Source organism: Phacochoerus africanus, chromosome 1 (genome assembly GCF_016906955.1).
Source record: "Phacochoerus africanus isolate WHEZ1 chromosome 1, ROS_Pafr_v1, whole genome shotgun sequence".
NCBI lineage: Eukaryota > Metazoa > Chordata > Mammalia > Artiodactyla > Suidae > Phacochoerus > Phacochoerus africanus.
Window position 1 is genome coordinate 167081887 of NC_062544.1, and position 14264 is coordinate 167096150.

Consider the following 14264-nt stretch of genomic DNA (forward strand, 5'->3'; position numbering starts at 1 on the left):
TGTGCATGAAATATATGCATATATAGTTATATATTATATACATTTATTTATATATAATATTTAAATATTATATACGTATATAGAAATATAACTAGACTTAAGTATGTTTGTATATTATAGTTACTTTAACGGTCCTTAATTTTTGCCATAATGGAAAAAATCAGACTGTATTCAAAACATTTTTGATAAGAAGATTCATGTCTAAAGATAAAAAGTCCAAATACGCAATGTAATTTCTTACAAATACACAATGAATTTTCAAAGAGGTTGTATAGAAACATTTATAAGCCAGTGAACTGAAAATATATAGTTTTGAGGTGAAATCACATACCTGGACTACAGGCATCACAGAGTATTTCACATATGGTAAATGACTTTCAAGGAAAAAAAAACCACTGAGTTCTCCTTTTATATAGTCCCAGTCAGTGTAGACACCAAGTTTTCTGAGACTTTTATGACACTGCTACAATAGTCTTGATGTCAAAATCTTAGTGCATTCATTATTTTCATGAAACATGAAATCCTAGATAAAAATAAAAAATACAGAAATAAATTTTCAGCAACAAAACACAGACAGTTCTCTGATGCAAAAATGCTAAGGAATCTGATGAAACACAGTAATCTATTAAATAAGAAAAATTAACAGTAAACAATAAATCTGGAAGAAGTATATAGCTATATAATTTCTACCTTCAGCTTTCTATTTTAATAGCAGTTAAATCCTATGTATAACTCATCCCTTTGTTGATACCTGCATGAATTTGATTGCTTTTTGGTAATTTCCCTATATTTCACTTTTTCTAGTTCCCCTGTGAATCTTCCTCTTTCAATATTTCTTCCTCTATTCTTTGTTGTCCTTATCATGTAACAATACAACTTGTAACTGGAGTTCTATGTACACTTTAAAATTTTTTCCCATAAGAATGACAGCCATTTCAAGAGTCAGAATGCACCTTAGAAATTTTGTGTCTGTTTAATGATTGGTCTTCCAGATTTGCTGTTTCTCAGCCTATTCCATTCAATCAGTGTCTATTCAAATCCCCTCCCCTATGCCTTTAGCTAAATCCTATGGATTTTATTTATCCTCCATCTATTGTTTTCCTTTATATTTTCAACATAAATAATTTAATCCATATTGCTAATCACTTGTAGTTACACTACTCCAATTTTACTTCTGAAATACATTTCTCACATAGACACCAGGATTTATCTTTCTAAAATTTGGATTTATAGCAGTTTTATCTATATCTTATAAAACCAACCAATTAACAAAACAATTTTCAGTGAATTGCCAATCTCTGCAAAGAGTTGCTTAATCTTTAAAGGTCCTTTATAGGAAGGCTAAAGTCACCCTCTAATACTCCCACCATCACCTCAGTCTCATTAACCATTGAGCCAAACACCTGAAATTGCCTCTCTTCCCTAATCACACCATTTATGTGTATTTCACATTACTTTGCTATTGGCTGGACCCTTCCTTTAATGTCAAGGTTAGATTTTGCTTTTTATGTGAAATGAACACTTACTGAAAACACAACTTTTACAGAGAACTCTTTTTATATTGTAAGTTATTACAGAAAATATTAAGCACATCTCCAATTAGACAGAATTGTGTAACAAAGTCCCAAAGACCCCTCACCCAGCTTTAATAATTATTAAGATGACCAATCATGGTTCAGCAATTATTCCATCTCTTAAATCCCCCCACCTTCATATTTATTATTTATAAGCATACTCTTATATCATTACCATTTTATACTGAAATACATCTGGATTTGCCTATAAAAGATATGGGTAGTGTTTTATTTTAAATAACTACTATATCATCATCAGAACATTAAAAAGCCTTAATAATTCACTAATATCATCAAATAACCAATATTCACATGTATTTATAATGCCTTGTAAATGTGTTTTTATATTTATTTCTTCAAATCAATATCTAAACATAGTCCACAAATTGTATTAGGTTGATGTCTCCCTCCTCTTTTAAATTGTACTTTTATCTTTTTATCTTCCTTGGTATTTATTTGTTAAAGGAACTGGGTTCTTTTGCTCTATGGCATCTCACCTCCTAATATTTTCAGACTACATTCTCAAGTTAATGTTTAAGATAGTCATCTAGTGACTGCAAACCTTGCTTGCATATTGGAATCACATGAGAGCTTGACACCTCTTGAAGGCTTGGTCTCACCTTCAGAGATTTGGTTTACTAGATCTGGGTACAGCTTGACATAGGGAGCTTGAAGTTACCCAGGTGTTTCTATTGCGCAGCTAAGGTTGAAAACCATTGCTCCATCCCAGATGTCTTTGACTTTGACTGTGTATGGAATCATCTGGGGAATTTTATAAACCTCTGATTCTGATTTAATTGAACTGGCATACAATTTGGTACTTGGGGATTTTGAAATCTCCCTGGGGGATTTAATGTGAAGACAAGTTCAGGATCATTGTTCTATCCCATGCATTTTTCTCTCCATTGGCAGTTGATCTAATGGCTTGATTGGATACATACTCCTGTTGCAGATTACCCTCTTGGATTAAATGATTTAATTTAATGGTGAATCAAGAGGAAATCTCACTGTTACACTGAGTTTTATCCCATGTAAGGCCATGTTTAAAGTGTTCTCCAAAGCACCAATTTTGACCAAGACCAAAGACCAAGGCCTCTCCTTAACACATAGGTCCTTTTATTGATGTGAAATTCACTTGACTTTCCAGAGAAAACTAGTCAGCTGTGAATCAAGAGTACCAGAAGAAAATGAAATTTGAGAGTGAGGATTAAATGGGAACCCTTTTAATAAAACCTATAAATTTAAGAAGTGAAAATGTGAAATTTAATAAGTCGTTTCAGAATGATACTAGAGAAACCATCTGTACTCAGGATTAGTAAGAACAGACTTACAATGAGGAAACATGCGCCAAGCATCACAGCTTTCATTTTCACATCAATATCTGAAGGGAACTCGATGTCAAATTTACTGTAATTTGTAAATATCTCTCTCGCAATCCCAGTAAACTGCTTAGAAATCTTGCCAACCACACCTTTTCCATCAAGAGACCTTATCTAAATTGAAAAAAAAAGATACAGTCTTAAAGAATTCTAGAAAAGTAATAATAAAGATACTTTCAAAGTTGGAATAAAATGAACACTCTAAGAGTTCCTGTCATGGCGCAGCAGAAACGAATCTCACTAGGAACCATGAGGTTGCAGGTTTCCTTGGCCTCGTTGAGTGGGTTAAGGATCTGCCATTGCCATGACCTGTGGTGTAGGTTATGGACACAGCTTGGATCTGATGTTCTTGTGGCTATGGCACAGGCTAGGAAGTGTAGCTCCAATTGGACCCCTAGCCTGGGAAGCTCCGTACGCTGTGGGTGCAGCTCTAAAAAGCCAAAACAAACAAACAAAAAACACTGTGTTAAAATTATGTGCCACAGTGAACTTTGAAAATTCTACTACTCATTAGATGCATATAGATTCCTGTATCTATTTACAGATACAAGAAAAAAATTGATGTAAAAGTAGTTTTGCTAAAAAACTTAGTATTTTTTATTTTACATTAAGACAGACAATAATAAATGAGTTGAATTGATCCAAAATAAAATCTAAGCAGGAAAAGATACCCCTATGAATTGTTTCTTTGATGAAATTTCTAGATGCCATTGAGAGGTAGGAAATGAAACTCCCATTCGATTTCTGCTTTCATACAGATAGGTTACACAGGTAATGGGGGCCCCATTATAACCAGTGTCATTACAAAAACATGAAATGCTAAGAGCTTATAAAAGTGAAGTCCTTTGAGTGAAGAAAAGTAACCAAGAAGTAACTCGATGAGATGCCCTAGGTTAAGAGTTGGGGTAAGACTGGACAACAGGAGGGGGTAAGGGACAACTCTTTGGGAAGTATGTATGAAACAAAAAAGCTCCAGTGAAATTTTTCTAGTTTTACAGCTCTGCCTGAGTAAAAGCTCAGGGCCATGATAAAGAGCTGAACTGCTTGTAGCCAGAGGAATGCACCTCACCAAATGGGCATGTGGGGGCTGGATGTAGCCCACACTTGCCAAGGTATATACAGGCAGGGTGTGTCAAACCAGGAAAAGTGTCCTTTTCAAATGTGCACAAGGTACATGTGCTAGGAACAACCTATGAAGCTCTAGCTTCATAGGGACCAACTACATAAATGTGGAGAAACTGAAAAGAACTGACTCATTTTATTTGGAATAGGATGGTTAAGTTCTTTAAAAATGTGAAATAAACTTTAAATATGAACACTGCAAGAGTATAGATTATTATTCATCATAGATTCATTTTGGTCCCTTCCCATTGTAAGCCCAAGCACTTTCAAATTAAGTTTGGCTACATGCCTTGTTTGACCAATGGAATGTTACTGGATGTGACATGACCTTGAACATGGCTGAGTTGTTTGGCCTTGGTCTTGCTGTCCAGTGATCAGCCAGTAGAAAAGTTTGATCCAGGCAGCTGCTGTTGCTACAGCTCTGGAATGAACATACTTGGAACAGCATCTGAAACCAACTGGCAGCCTAAATCAGAGCTATCTGGTTGAGCCTAGGTATATCCCCCAGACACAGTTGACCTGCAGATCCATAAGCATGAAAATAAAATGGCTGTTTTTTAAGCCACTGAGCTTTAGGGGTTACATGTCATGTAACACTATTGTGGCAAAACAGATTAATACAAATCTCTTGCACATTTTAGTGCCTTATCTGCCAATAGTTGTCATTTAAGCATATGTAGGTTGTAAAGAGATCATTTTTAAAATGTATTTTTAATTTTTGAAATATTTAAAAAATTTAAAAAATACAAAAAGTAATTTACCGGCCATCATAATCTTACTATTAAATATTCATATTTCCCCTTTTTGATTTATATTTCAAGAAATTTTAAATTGTACCAAAATTCATTTAAGAAATAAAAAATATATTTTTAATGAAAAGCATCAGAAATATAAATAATGACTTACAACTGAAAAGTTATTAGGACCAAGAATTTCTAGCTAAATTCTAGGTAAACTTTTTAAAAGAGAAAAATTTTATAATAACATTTTATTAACCTTGAAATAATTAATTGGTAGTTGAGACACAAGAAGAAATACATATTTATTTTTGTCCCTAATTCCTGACATAGAGCTCTAAAACTCTTCTAACTTTCAGATTGATAGTGATTATAGGACAATCTTTCATTATAATATGTGGTCTTTGTCCCAGGATCCTGGCACATAGATGCATAAGCTTTTGAAATCTCCTGAGTAATAAAAGTTTTGTAGGCTAATGAGATGACTGATGGCTGTGGGAACTTGAGAGCTTCAGGATGGTTACCAGGAAGTCTAAGCAATAATTAGAAACTTGACACTTTTGGCCCCTATCTTGACCTCTGGGGAGGAGACAAGGGCTAAGAGATTGACTTAATCACCAGTGGCTAATGATACAATAAATCATGCCTATGCAACAAAACCTCCATAAATACTCTAAACAATGATGTTTGGAGAACCTCCAGGTTGGTGAACCTATTCACGTGCTGGGAGGATGGTAGATGACTCAAGGAGCCTGTAGTAAGGACCCTTACAGACCTTGCCTTGTATATATCTTCATCTTCTTGTTTATCTGTATTTTATAATCTCCTTTATAAAAACTTACAAACATTAATAAAGTATGTTCCTGAGTTTTGTGATTACCATAGCAAATTTTTGAACCTGAGGAGGGCATTGCAGGTATCCTTGATTTATAGCCAGTAGGTCAGAGTGCAGGAAGTTTGGGACTTGTGATCAGCATCTGATGTAGAGGCTGTCCAGTGAGAATGAGCCTTAAATTGTGGGGTTTGCATCACTCCAATTAGTTAGTGTCAGAATTGAATTGAGTTGCACACCCAGTTAGTGTCCACAGAGTAGGATAGCTTTTTGTATGAGGAAAAAAACATACATTTGGTATCAAAAGTGGATAAAAAATAGTATTGTGGTATATTATATTTGAATAAAATGTATAAAGCCATAAATTTAACACCAATATTTGATAAATAAATTCTAAAAAGAAAACTACAGATTCACTTGCAATGTAAATATAAATGAAAAAATCCAAATAGAACACTCACAGATAAGCCTACATAAGTATCAAAAGAATATAATGCAATAAAGTGTAAAATATTAAAATAATGATAAATTATAAACAAATGGTCATATTAATATTGCTGAAAATATATTTTATTGTTTACTACTAATAAATATAACATTTAGTATATTCATGACATACAGAGGCTTTACAATAGTGAGGTAATTTAACACTCAGAACAAACTTGCATAATGTGTATTATTACTATATGCAAGTTTATATTGAAAAATTGAAGCAAAGAAAGGTTAAGTAAGTTATCCAAGTTACAGAGATAAGAGATCATTCTGGCTCCAAAGTCTGTACCTTTGACCATTATAATGTTCTGACTTTTAAAAACTTAAAGATCAATTTCTATTAAAAATCTGTCAGAAACTAGGAAATAATGATTAATGAACCAATCTTCCTGCCTTCTGGTTTTAAAATAAAGGTTTATTAACATTAAAATATATCCATTCATTGATGTGTTGTCTGTGACTACTTTCATGCTTTAATAGTATAATTGAATAGTTATGACAATGACCATATGGGCCACAAAGCCTTAAATATATTTTATCTGGTCCTCTTTAAAAAAAAAAGTATGCCAATTCCTGTGCTAGGCAACATAGGAATAGAAAAATGGCATGAGAAACAATAGCAATATCTTTCTAAAGTATAATATTTGCTACTATTTCAACTGAAATCATCAAATTGGTAGATATTTCCACTATTATCACCATCATTATTATTTTTGGAGTGTAGGTAGAGTGGGAAAAAAGTGAGCCAACTGGTATACAAACATTAGAAAAGCTACCATAATCTCATTGGCACTGTGATTTTATACCTAGGAAAACAGTAAATAAAGCAAACACCTAACATTAGAGTACAGTCATATGACTGGATAAAAAAAAATAAGAAAAATAAATAGCTTTTCTCACAATTAATAATAAGCCCTCAAAATAAAAATATTACTTTTTAATAGTGATAATAGTATGTATATATTACAAATAAACTTAACAAAAAAGCAAGTACTATATGAAGAAACATATATGGTCTCATGAAGAATAAAAAAAACAAGATATGAATTAATTAAAAGACATATTTCTTCTTGGATTGGTCAGGTTTAGCATCATAAATGTGTTAATTTTTTAAAAAGATAAGCAGATTTCACACAATACTGATTAGATTCTAACTTCTAAAAAATTAAATAAAATGACCATAATGCTCATATTAAAAAAACAATAGACAACAGCAAGAAATTATGATAAAAGAAGAACACTGAGTGATTGTTTCACTATGACCTGATAGAGGAAAAATCATTAATTCATAATAATTAATATTATATTAATAATAATTAATATAATGATTAATAATATTATAATAATTAATATTATAAGGCACTGTTGTAAAAACAGATTGTTAAATAAATGCAACAGAGGAGAGAATCTAGAAATAGATTCCATTATCTGTGGAATTTAGTGTGGTAAGGATGATATTTTAATTCAACAAGAAGTAGATTTTACATTATCTTGGCAGATAATGTAAAAGAAAGATGCTGGATAATGGGAAACCTTAGGAAATCAGGTGACAGTGGCAGAGTTCCCACATCTTATAAGGGAACAGCCCTGCTCTGTTTAGGAGAATTTTGCCCCTTTTGTGGAAATGAGGTCCAATTTAGCAGCTTTATGAGTTTCCAAGAGACTCATGATATCAAGATTGTTATAAAATGTCTAAACCTTTAAACATTTGCAACTAAATACTTTGAGCTATAGGGCCAGGCTTCATCTGTTGGAAAACTGCTATGATGAAATTCCTCTATGTAGTAAATACATTTCTATATTGTGGTTTACAGAGATCAACTTAATACAAAAGGAAAGACCATAAAAATGCGTAATTAGATAATACATCTTATGTTATCTTTGCTAAAATGCTCTTTGCATAATTGGGCCTTCTATAGGAACTCAAAAATATCAGAGCTTCCGAAGAGGGCCTAGAGCACGAGCAGCCTGTGTTTCACGCTAAGGAAGGGTTGTAGGCTTTGGATCGGACTTCGCTGACAATATTAGTGTTCTAATTCAAATGGATGAAACACAATACTTCCACACAGAAAACACCATGTTTAAATGTGAGATGTTTTGCTTACCTTTATTTGACTATAAGGCTCTTCTTCTCTTTTTTCACATTTGGAATGATTAACATTGATGTTTTTAAGAGCAAATACCACCTCTCTAACCAAAGTTAAGTATATGAGCACATTACCTTCTTCTTGAGATCAGCATACAAATATTTATTGAATATATATAACACCTTACAGAATTATAATATCCTTATAGTAGGAGGGCCAACTTATAAAATTTACCACATCTCTTACCTCAAAATCAACATCTCCACAAAAGCTGTACACGCAACATGGACCAATGATTTGCACTATATCCTTTCTGTTTTCATTTTGAATTCTAAACTTTCTCAGAAATGGGTGTCTGACCTGAGTAACATAACCTATTGGTATGCCAGGAGGAGCCTGGATTTCTATCTATAAAAGCAAAAGAATAAATGCAATATATATCATCATCATCATCATTATTATCATTATAATTATGTCTCATAAGAGCTCTCATTATTATCTTTTTTTCCAATATACTGAGGTATAATTAACAAATAAATTGTAGTACATTTAAGGTGTATCATGTGATGATTTACTATACATGTACACTGTGAAATTACCACAATCACGTTAATATATCCATCACCTTATATAGTTACTTTTATCTTTGGTGTGAATAATTGGGGTCTACTTTCAGCAAATTTCAAGGATACAGTATACAGTTGACCCTTGAACAATGCAGGGGTTAGGGGCACTAACTCCCCCAAACTCCCCCAACTTCTCACCAAGAAGTCAAAAATCTGCCTTTATAGCTGGCCTTCCATACCAAGATTCTACATCTGTGGATTCAACCAACCATAGATTGTATAGTACCGTAGTACTGTAGCATGTATTTATTGAAAGAGATAAATGTGTAACCGGACCCCTGAAGTTCAAACCCATGTTCTTCAAGGATCAACTGTAATATTATAAACTATAGTCATCATGCTATACATAAGATCCCCAGAATTTACTTTTTTTAATAACTGACAATTTGTACTGATAACCAAAATCTATTTCCCCCATCCTTCAGTCCCTTGCAACCACCATTCTAATCTGTTTCTATGAGTTATAGACTTTTTTTTCCTTTTTAGGTTTCACATTTAAGTGATACCGTACTGTATTTGTATTTCTCTTTCTGACCTATTTCACATAGTATAACACCTTCCAGGTACATGCATATTGTCACAATGGCAGGATTTTCTTCCCTTTTTTAGCTGAATAGGATTCCATTAGTGTGTGTATTTATAGATTTGCATATAAATGTGATCTACCTATCTGTCTGTCTAGATTTTATATGTATTCTTTATTCATTCATTGGTCAGTGAACACTTAGGTTGTCTCCATATCTTGGCTGTTGTGAATAATGTTGTAATTAACATTGAATGCAAATATCTTTGAAAGCTTGCTTTGATTTCTGTTGAATATATACACAAAAGTAGTATCATAGGGTAATATAATTGTCCTAGTTTCAATTATCTGAGGAAATTTCATACTATTTTCTCTAATGGCTATACCAATTTACATGTGTAACAAGAGTGTACAAAGAAAGGTTCTCTTTTCTCCACATCCTTGCCAACATACATTTCTTTTTTTTTAAACTGGGATATAGTTGATTTACAATGTTGTATTACCTTTAGGTTTATAGCAAAGTGAATCAGTTTTATATATATATGTGTGTGTGTGTATTTATGTATGCATATGTGTATATATATATTCTTTTTTAATAGATTATTACAGAACATTTGAGTAGATCTCCTTGTATTATATAGTAGGTCCCTGTTAGTTATATTTCTTGTTTTTTGAAAAGAGCCATTCTAACAGGTATTTTGTGATATGTCATTGTGGTTTTGATTTGCAGTTCTGATGAGTGATGTTGAGTACCTTTTTGTATAAATGTTGGCCATATATATGTCTTCCTTGGGCAAGTGTTTATTCAGGTCCTTTGCCCACTTTGTAAAGGCAAGATATTGTTTTATGTACTACTTAATTCACACTACATTCTTACCATGTTGGTATTATTATTCCTATTTATAGAGGAAATAACTGAGGAACAGAGAGGTTAATTAAGTTGCATCAAACTCCCCAGCTGCAAAATGGAAGATGAGACAAAAACTAGGGGAAGATGTGTGCACAATCCCCATCCCGATGGTAATATAATGTGGTCTATAAATTGTGGAGAACTCTGGTTTTCCTCAGATATTCCTATAGATATTATTATAGCTAACCTAAATGGCACAGAAAATGAAATAATTCAATGTGAATAACTTGTTATCCTTTCAAAATAAGTGGAATAGTAGTCATCAAATCTCTAAGGGCCTGTGTCTCAGTCACAGCTCCCTGTGCGGATGACCGAGTGACCCAGGCAGTGCCGGGCTCAGGTCAGTAGGGATCTAGGCAAAGGCCAACTTCCTATAAACACTCTGTGCTCTGGCATCTCCCTGAAATCTGTGTTCTCTATCAGAGGACTGTCAAGTACTGTGAAAGAAACACTTGGTCTCTGTGGAGCTGAAGGGACTCACTCACACTAGCACGTCCATATTGCAGGGACTCAAATACAGTACTTTTTTCCAGTGGAGAATGGAAAACACAGCAGTTGAGATTTCTCAGGGAGCCTCTGCTAGATTTGGTCCTTGTAGGTAGGCTAAAATTATGAGATGAACAGTGTGTGCTTTTCCCCATTCTTTTGTTCACTTGCCTCTGGGATGGCATTCAAGGATATCTTACAGGGTGCCCTCTGCCTTTGGCCAGGCCCTCATGGTCATTTCAGGTGGGGTACTTGACCAAGGTGCCCTACCTTCTCAGCTCTCCCTGAAGATCCAAGAAGTCTGGCCTCTGAGACTTCTGATCTCCCAGGAGGTGCACTGCTCAGGAACATGGGGCTAATTGCTCAGTCTTTCTCACCTGTCTTCCTTCCTTTACAACTTACTCTCAAGCAAAAACCAATAGCTTGTAGACTGATTTTCCTTAAATATCTTTTCATTCTATGTGTTCACCAAAAGGTAAAAATTCTTGGAAAAACTATTTTAAAAGGAGCCTGGTAATTTCTCACTGACCTCCTGAAGGCAGGAAGGACAACAAATCCAGTTAAACCTTAGTGGTCTCTCCAGAGTTATGACTTCTCAACTTACGAGATCAAGAATCCTCATGGTGAAAGGCCTAAAAGCCCCACAGCAATATAGCATACAGCAATCAGTATCTTCTTTTGCAAAGTAAATCCTCTGTCCAAGGCTGTTCTTAATTTCATATTTGTTTTTTCTTGAAATATGTATTATGACTGAAAACATAGAAGACAAAATCATGATCATCACAATGTTAAAAATACAGATTAGATTCAAATTTTTTTTAGATATTACTTTTGATGATACATAGTATCACATAGGGAGAAAGGGAAAGCTATTTAGAGATGATTTAGACTGAGAAAAGGAGGAAAGAGAGGAGGAAAAAGAATTAAGCTACAGAGAAATTAAAGAGTATCTATGTGAGACATGGAAGAGAAAACAACTCCCATCTTCCCTATTCCACAGACGCATGTCAGAAAGGGAGACTGTGCCGTGAGGGATAGTGCAGTTGTGCTAAGTGTATGCAGACAATGGCTACGTGTTCTTGTATTCATTTATGGAGGGGAATACAGGATAACTGCTATGTTTATACTCCATAGACTATTGTATTAAATACAGTATAATAATATTATATATTATTTTGTTTTATAAACCACAGTCATGGCTCATTTTTCTTCCCTGTGTAAGGAAGCTATGAGAGCTTGCTATCAGTGCACACATTGGAAAGGGAGAGAATGAAGGTGGAAGGTGAGGTAGAAGGTCACCCCAGGTCCAGGATGCCCTTGTTTAGCTCAGCAGTGGTTGTTCAGAAGGGGGAGATGGGTATTAGACAAGGGGAGGAAGGTCCTTGGCAACCAGGGCTGCAAGTCAGAGGCTATCCAGACCACTGGCATCCTAAGTAAACTCTGTACCTTAGAGGGGTCTCATCTCTTCATGGGGGCAAGAGATATACTCAATACTGACCACCTCCCTCCCATGGCAGCTGACCGAAAGGCTTCCCAAACTGCACCACGCTTTGCAGACCCCTCCTTGTTTAGCCAGGAAGAGCAAGTAATGGTCCCATTTGTCTGGAGCCTTCATTAACATGGGTCACAAGATGTCAGAATCCACCAAAAGTGGCTAAACATGATTTAAAAATGTATGGAGACAAATACCACTCTCTAATATTGGTTTGGATGGATTTTTAATCATATAGAGAAGTTCTTTACAAATTCTGTCACCCTTGACCTGCCTTAAGTATCTTTGTTCTGATTCAGACAGGGCTTGACTCTGCCTTTAAAAGAACGGCCTTGACCTCAATATCTGCCAGTCAAATGTTTCATGAGAAAAAATTGATTCATGAGATGGGATGTATTGTTTCATTAAGCAGCTTAATCTCAAAAATCTTCAGTTTTTTAATCTGTAAAGTGAGATTAATGGGTTTTTATAATCTCCAGGTTTTCTTCTAGTTACTTAAAAAGTGAAAACAAAACAAAGATTCCGCAGTTATGTCTTTAGAGTGTATTAAGTTTTGAACTAGGGAAATGAATAAGTGCCTATCATAGTCGCAGATGCTAAAAATCGGCTGACTAATCATTATCACTTTATACCACTTATGTTATTATGTAGACTTCTATTTAGAGACAAAAGGAAAAGAAGAAAATTAAAGAAATTCCTTTTAAGAAGTGAACAGTTAACAAGAAGTAAATCTGTTAATATTTCATGATAAAGAGACATATTTCATGAATGTATAAACTTTTAAAACAAACTGTAATTGGAGTGCTATATAATGTAAGTATCTGGGTTTGGGGTTTTTTATAATCTCAATAATATATGCATTACGATAACACATTTTAAAAAATCAGAATACAAATGATCAAACATCAAAGAGCTCCTTCCCAGGGAAAACTTTGTTTCAAGAAACTAAATAAAACCAAAAATGTTATAACTATCTAATACTATGCCTTATAAGTAATGTTTATTGGTGATACATTTAAATTTTTATTGAGATGCTCTTGGCACATAACATTGTATTTATTAGTTTTATGTGTACCTCATAATGACTGATGTATCTACATATAGTGAAATTATACAAGTTAAACATCTATCACCACACATAGATATACATTTTCTTTGTGAACTGACCATTTAAGTTTTACTTTCTTAGCAACTTTCAAATACATAATATGTTGCTGTTAATTATAGTCACCATACTGTATGTCACATTCCCAAGAATTATTTTACTTATAACTGAAAGTTTGTACCTACTTATCATCTTCATCCATTTTGCCAACACAGTAACGCCCAACCTCTGGCAACCGCCACTCTGTTCTCTATATCTATGAGTTCAGTATTTTTTAATTCAATTTTTTATTCCACATATATTGAGATATTTTTTGCCTTCTCTTTCTGAGTTATTTCATTTAGCCTAATGTTGTCAATGTCCATCATGCCGTGGCAAATGGTAGGATTTCCTTTTTTTTTTGACTGAAAAACATTCCATTCTGTGTGCGTGTTTGTCTATGTCACATTTTTTTTTTATCCACCCATCAGAAGACATGTAGATTGTTATCATGTCTTGACTATTGTAAATACACTGCAGTGACTATGGGGGTGCAAGTATCCTTTGGAGATAGTGATTTTCTTCCCTTTGATTAAATATCAAGAACTGAAAATGGAATTGATCCATTTAGTAGTTCTTTTTTTTTTTTGAGAAATCTCCATACCGTTTCCCATAATGGCTACTCTAGTTTACACTCCCATCAATAGTATGTATGCGAGGGTTCTTTTTTGTCCACATCCTTGTTTTCTCTTTTTGATAATAATCATTCTAACAAATGTGAGGCAGTATCTCACTGTAATTTTGATTTGCATTTCCCTGATAATCAGTGACAGTGACTGCTTTTTCATGTACCTTTTGGTCATTTGTGTTTTCTTTGGAAAACATCTACCAGATCCTCATTTTAAAACAATTTTTAATTT

The 14264-nt window shown here is 33.9% G+C and overlaps 1 pseudogene; it reads right to left on the reverse strand.

The window, feature by feature from the left end:
* Positions 1-595: 595 nt before the first annotated feature.
* On the reverse strand, positions 596-14018 carry LOC125110742 (phospholipid scramblase 2-like; annotated as a pseudogene).
* Positions 14019-14264: the final 246 nt, after the last annotated feature.